The sequence below is a fragment of the Nestor notabilis genome, unplaced genomic scaffold (assembly GCF_000696875.1).
Source record: "Nestor notabilis isolate BGI_N333 unplaced genomic scaffold, ASM69687v1 scaffold9784, whole genome shotgun sequence".
In the NCBI taxonomy this organism is placed as follows: domain Eukaryota; kingdom Metazoa; phylum Chordata; class Aves; order Psittaciformes; family Psittacidae; genus Nestor; species Nestor notabilis.
The window spans coordinates 47,023-57,441 of NW_009926855.1; positions in this window are offsets into that span (position 1 = coordinate 47,023).

Here is a 10,419-nt window from a genome sequence, read left to right on the forward strand (position 1 = left end):
GATCTGCTTTTAAGAAGTTATATCAATTCAGTGTTTGTATAAGAAAAATCTTCCTTTACAAAACAACCAACATAACCCCCCTCAGATGTATTTATTCCTGGCTGAAATTGAGGAGTTCATTAATTCTGAAGTAGTGTTCCTAGTTAAGGCCACCGCTGACATTAGAGATGCAATACCAACTTATGTCAAGGCTGAACCTGCTGCTGATGTCTGAGAGACAGGAATTTCATCCCTAGGTTTCAGCAAAGACACATACGCACAGTAACGCCACTTCCTGTGTGTACAGAAGTGTCTAAAATTGCCTGAAAAATGTAAGTAGTTGCTGTTTCCACAATGGAAACCTCATAAAACAAGGGGTGCTGGTGGCACAGGGGCAGGGAGGATCCCTGCAGCCTTTCACAGCTTTGCCAACAAGCAGCAATACTTCTTGATAATCAAATCATCCCTAGTTGGAAGCCAAAGAAGTAGCAGAGGAAGTTAAAACCAGGTACCTAGCTTGAATAACACAGAAGCTAAATGACGGAGACTTTTCAATGGGAATGGAAGAATGAGGTTAACTCTGCAGGAAGCAGGCGAGAGCCTGTAACCTGATGGAAACTCAGTCTCACAAACAGAAGACAATTCTGCTCTTTTTTTAAGGTATGAAATAACTGCCTTAAAAGCTTTCCTAGAGAAACTGTAATAAGAAAAGGAATTTAGAACATATAATTTGGTTCTATCCAAAAATGCAGAAACATTGGCAGAAAATGACAACTGTTACTAAAATTATTATTGGAATTAAAAGATATTAAGTCTTTCCCACAGGAAATAATCTTGGGAATAGATAATGTAGAAATAGCAACCATTAAAACACACATGCAAAAAAAAAGTGTAAAAATGTTTTTCCTGGCAGAGAAATCTGCTGCAGCAAGAACATGGAAGTTGTGTTTTCCTCTGGTTTCTGTGCCGAGCAGCAAATGAGCAGCGTGCAGCATTTGGTAAAGACGGAGTCCTGGGCTTGTTCTTCCCAAACTGAGGATGCCATCCATAAAGCTATGGTCACCTGCTACAAATACAGCGGTAGCTCCAGGCCCTGCAGAAGAAACTGGAGCCTGGTGACATGGACAATTGAAACTGAAATGGACTGACAGATGCACTGACTTAGCTCCTGTGGTTTGGAAGGTGCCTTTACTTCAGTTCTGCAAGATGAAAAATCCCCATGTCAGCATCTGTTAATGTTCAGATATCTGAAGAAAATGGGGCTTCACAAAGGACTCGTGTGATCTTAAATATTTCTCAAACTTCATTATTTGATGACAATTTCAGAGTAGTTAATTTCACTAAAAAGATGCCTGATTGTACCAAGTAATACAACCATCAAAAAGGAATGAAAAGAACACACATTTGCTTTTTGTATGTCTTAACTTTGCTACTGGAGCCTCGTCCACAAGGCCGAATGTTCATTAGCACATTCTGATGAAAGGCTCAGTTGTCCAGTACCTTACAGGTGTGTTCACCTGCTATTTATAGTGTTAGGTTTTAGCTCAACATTGGAGGATTGATAAGAGGCTTTTTGGTTTGATATTCTAGACATGAAATCTAATGGATAAGAGAGGTCAGAATTCAGGACCAATTAACAGTATAACAGCTTCAAAAGCACCTGAGTAGAATGTGGTTTGTCCTGACGTTAGGATGGAACTCCAATAAAAGGAGGGGTTTTAAAGGAGGAACTCACTTGGGTGGAAACTGAGGGTACTGCAGGTATACAAAGCAAACAGGGAGTGACAGGAACAGCAGGTGGGTATCAAGGCTGGCTTTACAGCTGCATTTGCTTTGTATGGGGCCAAGGTGAATAAACAATAGGAGCACAGAAATGCAGGTTGGCAGGAACTTCTGGAGATCACGGTCCAGCCTCCCACTCACCATGGCCAGGCAGTGCTTTGTTCAGAGAAAGCCTCCGGGGATGGCGCATCCTGCCCCAGCATGAGGGCCTGAGGCTGAGCAGAGCTGGAGACGGCTGTCACCAGACAGATCTGCTGCTCTCTTAAGCCCTGCAGAGAAGCGTGGCAGTGGGCATTGCTTGGTTATTGTTCTTCTTGGCATCATTGGCACTGCACAAAAGCCTTGTCTCACCATTGAGCACTGTACTGTAGCTCTATGAATGTATGGAGAGACTGTGCCCAGCCAACAGATCTCAAAAGAAAGTGCGGCTAAAGAGCTACATAAAGGATTATGAAGCTGTTGATACGTTGGTGCACGTATCATCTCCCTTGTGTTCCCAGCCTTTGTCCACCACTGAACGGAGCCGTGCACAGCCAGAACTCAAGTCTCACCTAAAATGGGTCCTTTCAGAAGATGTGAGCCCACACAGCCACAGGTAAATGGGGTGACTGCCAGGGACCAGGCGCCATTTCACAGATGGAAGTGCCAGATGAATGGCAGGGCGCTGGTAGGGTTGAGGATGCTCTGCTGTATGCCTTGCAGGAGGGACACCCGTGGCATGTCACCAGAGGGAGTAATGCTCTTTCTATATTCAGCTCCTCAGTGTATGCCTTGTCCTGGCTGAGCCCTAGCACTGTAACACTGACACATGTCAGTGCTCTGCCCCCCAAATGCTTAGTACTGGAGGAATTATCTAAATAAAAGTATCTCCCAGAAGCAAGTTGTCTTTCCGTTCCCAGGGATTGGGTGGGGACAGGCTGTTTCCCTCAGGGAACTCTATTTGTGTTGCTGAAGACCAAGTCACTGGGCAGAAAGAGGAGAATTCAAATCCATAGTGGGTTCCCCCCCGCCCCCAAAGAAAATGCTTCTCATAGGAAAATATTGCTTTGGCAAAATGGAAATATTCTGGGGGAAGTTACTGGTGTGTTTGCTTTCTTACTTCCAAAAAAATGACAAAAATATTGTTTCCAAAAAAAAATCAAAGAAAATGGCCAATGGCTTTTATTGAATGTCAGACATGATATTCACAATTATAAAAATACAAATGAGCTGCTGTGACTGGGTCATTTTGATGTTTCCAGAACAGATTTTGGAAATCTAATTTCTTGGAAATTTCCAACTGTGCGTTCCAATTTGGGCCTAAAGGATTTATTATTTTTTTCTAACATCCAATTTCCTACATAACAGGACCTGCCAATTTAAACTGGCTCTAAAAATAACAAAAGAGGTCAAACAAATCCAAGTAATATCTGCAATTAAAATGATCTTAATTGACAGTCTCATCTCACATGTCACTCTGTTGCCATCAGCCCTGTTGTCCTCTTTTCAAATTTAATCCACCTCCCTGGCAGGGCTCGGAACAGGGGTCACAGAAGAAATGGGACCGAGGTGGTGATGCGCTGGGCCAGCGTCTGCAGGGCCCTCCAGCCGAGCGTGTCACACACTGGGGACAGTCCACATGGCACAGCAGCACAACCGCGGTGCCCTGCCCGGCAGCGGTGAAGCCAAGCCGCTGGGCTTCCACCACTGATACCTGCGGCTGAGCCAGCCCTGGAAGCACGGCTCTGTGAAGAGCCAACACAAGGCAAGCAAGAGTTACCTACCCAGGCTCATGGCAGAGGGATTGACACCATTGCATGCACAGCTTCCTTTAGTTTGTTGAAACACTGTGGTTTGCTGCTTTGTAACGATTTATTTCCATTATGATTCAGCTCAGGGTAATGGTGGTCACTGGAATTGGTGTCCCGAGTGGCTGCATGTTTGCAGCAAGGCAGGAACATTTTGTTATCATTGTTTTCAAAATGAACCGTAGCCCAGATCTGCTTTGCAGCTTTCCAATGGAAAGTAAAGAGTAGTATAGATGGCAAGAATCATAGATTCATTGAATGGTTAACGTTGATGTGAAAGCATTTCGGGGTTGGCAAGTTTAAGGCATACTGACCTAAGGCCATGAGCCTGGAAGGAGCAAGCATGCTCACAGAACCACAGAGTTGTTAAGGTTGGAATGGACCTCTGGAGATGGCATGACTTCTGTGTGGGCTATACATGTTTTGACAGGGACAGGGGACCCATCAGCACTCCTGAAGGCAAGTAGTAGTAATGGGCTTATGTCCACATTAACTGGGAATAGTGTCCCTTCTCCAGGGATGCTTTTCTGTCCCCACTGGTTGGGTCAGCCTCACACAGGGCCAGTGAGAAGCTGAGCAGTGTGGATGGCCACAGCCAGGGGATTTGTCGTCTCACCATTGCAGAAGAACACAGTATGGGGCACTCAGCCATCACTGGGTGACAGCCAAGCCTACGTCTCCACTGTCATAGGTAAGCACAGCACACCAACTGGAAGATGTCAGGCTCAGCACAGCACATGATGCCTGCAGGAAACAATGTTCTGCGGTGTATCTTCCATATCCCCACAGTGTTGCTGTTTGACAGAGAGGCCTCCTGGTGTTCCTTGACTGATAACAAAGTCCACATGGTCATAGCAATCAAGAGCAATCCCTGCTGTATGTAGCTCTCTAGCCGGAGACAATTCCATGTTCCTAAGTCTTGAACTTAGCCTTGGTAATTAATACAGTGATGACTTTGAAGCCTAGTTACTCAAAGTCACAGTGAAATGAAGAGCCTCAAGCAGGGTGGAGACTGTCTGCTGAGCAACTGTGATTGCAGTGCCTCTGTGTCTACAGTGCTTTACTCCTGTGTTTGCTCTCTATTAGATTCGAGTCTACTTCAAAATCTCTTACGCAGGATGAGAAACTTGGTGGCAAGCTGCAAAACTGTAATTGCTCAGAGCGGAGATTGCTTGGAGGGATTTTTAACAGCTGGGTCGGGAATCAGCTGATTTAGTAAGTGGTTTTGCCAAAGCAAATTGCTTCCAGCACATTCCTAACTACTTCTGCTCTAAGACACCTTCAGGTGACCTTACGCTGCACAGTCTGAGTTCAGCACAGGAGGTTGGACCTGTGGGGGCCCTTCCAACCCAGAGGAGTCTGTGGCTCTGGACCTGCTGGAGGGTCCCCTGGCCAGAAGGTGAAAGTCTCGGCAGCATTAAAAAGGACCAATAAATAAGATGGAAAACAGTTAATCTGGAAGGAAAAATCCTCTCTTCTAGCAGCTGAGAACCAGCAGTGAAAATGAAGCATGGCTATTCCGAAGGGAACAGTGATGATTAGTGGGCTTAGGAGTAACTTTGTGGTTCCCTGCTAAGGAAGAGTAATGGTGTGGGACAGACAGGCCAACCCCAGTGACAGCAGTTGGAGCTCCAGGGACAGGGAATAAACTTTCCACAACAGATTGCAGATCTCTGGTTTTGTCCGCTCTTTTCTAATACATTGAAATTCATTTTGCAGCTAAACAACTGATTTAAATTCAATTATTAACATCCTCATTCTAACAAGAATCTTCCTCATCCCTTTATTATCAATTTAAATGCTACTTTGCATTTTCTGAGTATCAACATACATAATCAGGCTTGACTTCCTTTTGAGAAATATCAATAAAATAACAGCTCCTACTGTCAGGCTTTGGCACCGTTCCCAGTTATTGAGCTACTTGAAACATTTGTCATCGCTAAACCCCATTTTTTAGTGTAACATTAAATAAGCCATAGAAGTTTAACTGCTGCCCTCTTTTGGGTAGGATAATTACTGCTCTTCTCTGTCGAGATACTCTACAACCAACAGATACTGAATTCTCTCAGCATTGGCAGCACTGTAGTGCAATGGTTTTGTACACAACATAATACCCTTGAATATCCCGAATTCCACTTGCTGTTGGTACCCTCCTTTACAATTAACAGTGGTTGGCCTATGAAGGACTTCTGAAGTCAGTGAAGGTTTCTGTGTCTCCCCATTCTTCTTCTACAGTTCCTGTGGGCACTGAACAACTCCATGCTGTGGATCACAAACTCATATTGTTGGCATGAGTTTTAATTGCTTGCAGAATACCAGGGAGAATAGTGTAGGTTTACTCAGTCTCTGTAGGCTTTCCCTTGTGCTGGGAAGCCCAGAGTTAATATGTACTTATATTAACGTGACATATTGTGCTTCTATTAAGACTCTTTCCCCTAGTGTCTGTATTTATTTTTAAAGCAGCTAACAGCAGTTAAGTGGTCACAAGGGGGATACCAGAGTCTGTCAGAGCAGATACTGGTAATATCCCAAGACAAAAGCACTACAATCGTAGAGGCAGAGAAGGATGTTTAAAGCCCAGGGAAAAGACATTAAAGAACACCTGTGCCTTTGCAAATCAGCTTCTAGGTTATTTTTAAATCCTGGGATATGAGTCAAAGGTGAAACATTTCCCTCCGAGTCCCTGCATGGGGCAGCAATAGCTGATCAGCCCCTGTAAGAAGCAAGAGGTGGCCAGTATGGAATCAGTGGAGATTTTTGGGACAACACTTGTCTCTGGGTTGTGCACATTCCTCCCTCTTTCATCCTTCTGTCGTTGGACTAAAAGTGAAATGAGGGGAGATGGAGGTTTGGAAAATGTGTTGTCGTGTGATCCCTCCAGTCTGTCTTTGCCTTTGCACTTTCATCACTAAGATTAAGCAGAGGAGATGTAAGGGCTTATCACTAGGATTATTTTCCCTTCCCCATCAAGGTTCTCCCTAACAGACTCTTGAGCAGTGGATAAAGATGGATGTCTCGTGTCAAATCTTTGAAGGATGCTGAAACCCAGTTCCTAAAAAGTGCTTGCATATATCTGATTTCTCAGTTGCCTCTTGCCTCATTTAGACAGCTCTGGCAACTCTCAGGTGGCTGCACAGCTGCCACAAAAGCCCCCCCCTAAGTCTAAATCCCCTGGGGTCCTGGAATTCATGAGACAAAGGTGCTCAAACACCAAACCTTGCCCCATTCCTTACAAGCTGCTGAGGGTCCTTCTTCAAGCTGATGACAGTTTGACACAAAATGAGATTCTCAGCCTAGTCGAGGGAGTGTTTATCTGACCACCAGAGCCCATTTTGTTAGACACGTTCTGGGTATCTCTAAGGCAAAGGGTGGCTAATTGTGGTTTTCTCATTAGGGTACTGGAGTGGGGTATACGGTGAAGTTTCTGCTTCAGAGTAAGATTTTTCAGTTTCTTACTTCCATATCTGAAGACAGATGCTACTGTATAACCTGTACAAATTTTTATGGGGGTTTTTTGCAGGAGATTTTTTTTGGGAGGGTGGGATAAGTGCATATATTTATCTTTTAAAGGAGTGTCTTATTAACTGGAAATATAGTTGGTCCCTCTCTAGATTAGTATTGCTATGATATGACAGCCAGTGGTCTGATGAAATGGCCTGTCACAAGAGGGGCAAAAGAAACTTCTGGTTTCAGGAGAGGTAGAGGTCCAACATGAGCCCCTCTCCCAGCTCTAGCCACGAGGCCACTGACTACACTCAAGCAAAAGCAGCTTCGTATTTGTTCACAAGTGAGAAAGCTGGGCTTTGGGTGCATCTGTTCATGGGCAGTAGATACCTATGGGCAGTAGCAACCCATCTGTTCATATGGCCATAGGTACCAAACAGTGACATAAGCGTTGGTTTTTTTCCTCTGTATCAGACTCAGCTGACTCAGGTGTCTCCCTCAACAACAAGACTGTATTTATTTAAGCTTCTAATAAGATGCTCAGCTCACTCAAAGAAATATTTACGGGACCCAGTGATGTGATTTAAGGCTATAGAAAATAAATGACACCACAAGTTCAGGCACAGTTGTTGATCTACTCCCATCGATCTTTAAGGCTGAGGTCTGGATGTCCTCAGCCACCACTGAATCTAATGAGAGCTGAGAGAGCCCCATGACCTCCCCAGATTAAGTACTGGCTTCAAAAACTGCTGAGCTAAACATTCCCACCTCTGGAAATCTTAACCTCTCAGGACAAGCATCCCATGTGGGTTTCATCCCTGGCGCTGGATGCTCTGGAAATCTTAACCTCTCAGGACAAGCATCCCATGTGGGTTTCATCCCTGGCGCTGGACCATCACCTCAGAGTGCCTCAGCCACCGCCTTTGAGAGACCTGCTGATACAGTGCTAAAATCCCATCCTAAATCTGATCACTTTAGATGTTGTCCAGTCTTTACATAACTACAACCAAGTTAACTGTGTAAAGAATTATCACATCATGAACTGGGCAGAGAGGACTCTGCACTTTATCACTTTGGATCCCAAGGGTACTTACATGTCACAGGCTTGATGTGTTGGAAAAGCATTTTGTAGAATGCTTTTATAATTTGTAGAATGCTTATTTATAATAATCCTGGAGCCTGTAAGAAGCAGAAGGCAGTGTTCAGTGCTTCCACACACTACCACAACGCGCCGGAGCCGCGGTTGGTAAGGGCCATCTTGTGGTAAGATGCTCACATAGCCTTTTTAAAACAGTCCGTAAGGAGATGCTTTTAGGTTAAAAAGAATAATTTGAGCCCTCCCCAACCTTTCGGTGTTACTGATCATATTTTAGGAACCCCAAAATGAAGATGACTGTGTGGTAAATAACTGTTTCCATTAAGCAAAGGCCTGCAAACACAACTGAGTAACAGCCAAGGCCGCAGCAACAGGCTGAGCTGAACTGTGAAGACAAATGGGTTTTATCTTTTTCAGGTAGATTTTAGAAACTTTTCAGGCTTTAAATTTAATTCCCTGGCAGTTTTAAAATGGCACCCAAGAATACTTTTAAAATAAGTACCTTAGTTATGACAACTCCACAGAAATTATAAACCAAGACTATAACAAATTGTTAAATACAGGCTGCCACAGCTGGGGTCACCATCTTCACGCTGGAGCAGTGTATCACACGCTGCTGTATGGCCAGTCGAGGAAGGGAAAATCGTGGTGTCAGACCTGAATAACCTCTGAAGCTGTGATGGAGATGCTCTGCTGCTGCGTATGTTGGCCAAAGGGCAAGGACACGTGCAGCTTGGCTTCTTTGGAAGCAGAGCCAAGATAACTGCCACCTCAGTAGGTGCTTCAAACAAAGTCACACCATGTTGTAAACACCAGTAAACTCATTGCTCTCTGGAATGTTTCAAGTATTAAAGAACAGTAAGAAGATTTTTTTTTTTTGCGTTAATTTCTTGATTTTTGCTAATAAAGCCTTGAAATTGAACTACATTTTGTACTACTCATCTATTGTTCTCACTGTAGGCTGGATCATTACTTACGGCTTAATTAATTTTGACGTCTAAGAAGTGGCACTTTCCTATCTGTTTTTTTAATGCTCGGTTTTCAGAAAAGCATTCATTCACAGAGTTGACCATAAGATAATCCTCTGCTTCAAATAACTGGCAAAACAACAGCAAACTATTTGAAGAATAGTTCCAGTACAAAAAAAGAAGGAAAAAGACACCTGGGAAGCACATCTTATCTTCATGCCAGAGAAACTGGATAAATCACTGTATTACTCTGGAGACTACTATTGCTTGATGGGTCAGCCCTACCCTGCTCTTTCCCAGTTTGGCCCACATTTTAAGTGCGACTGTCCGCCTCCAGCAATGATAGCTAACTAAAGGGATCATTCTAATGCTCCTCATGCTTCATCCTGCCTCTCTCTGCTTGCTCTTGCCATTTCACAGCGTCATACAGTGCAGCTGCATGTCTCTGAACGCCCTCTGCGACAGTGGTGGCCAGTCCTGTTTCATGAGCACTATTGTCACCAGAATACTGGGAGCAGAGAAACTGGATGCACTCCTTCTAAATAAGATGGATTTAGTAGCAGAAGTGGCTGAAAAAATTAAATTGCCTGTTCTCAAGCAAAAGCTAATGCAGTTCATTATTTGATCATTATTCCAAGATTTGAATCATGCTGAGATGCATTCAAGATGACTGATACATACAGCTATGTTGGAGTTGGTACATCAGCCTCCAGAGCATTTCCTGCAAATTTGGTAATAACCACTTCCTGGCTAATAAACACAGTCTCAGAGTTTATTTGCCTTAATTACCTTGGCCTTCCGCTTCGGAGTTCATCCAGCCCAAAACAATACTATTGCATGTCTTTTCAGGCACATCCTGATGTCAGAACTACAGCCAGCAAAGGAACAGGACTGAGGACATGGCACTGCTGGGTCTCAGCAAAGGGAGCTACTGCTAGTGGCATTGTTTGAACTGTTGAAATGTTCCTGTGTTGGATCCTACGGATCTGCTATAGCCTGTTGTGTTTCTTCCTGATCTTCAGCATATTAGCACATTTTACTTAGATTAGTCTGGATGGGTTATTCCTAAATGCAGCTGCTGACAAGAAGCTACACCTATGGTAGCAAATAAAACAAGATCTATACTAACAGCTTTGAAGAGCTGCAAGAATCAAACCAGCAGCAATAGAACGAAGCAAACATGGTCATAAATTGACTTGTGTCACACTTACAGTCCCAGCATCTTAACAGGAAACATCCTTCAGCATTTTGTTCAATGCATAAGTCCTTTAAATGCCTAATAGAAACAAACCAACTCAAACAAATCAAACCAAACAAACTCAGCATAATACCTTCTTGTTACACATGTGGCGTTTCTCCCTCC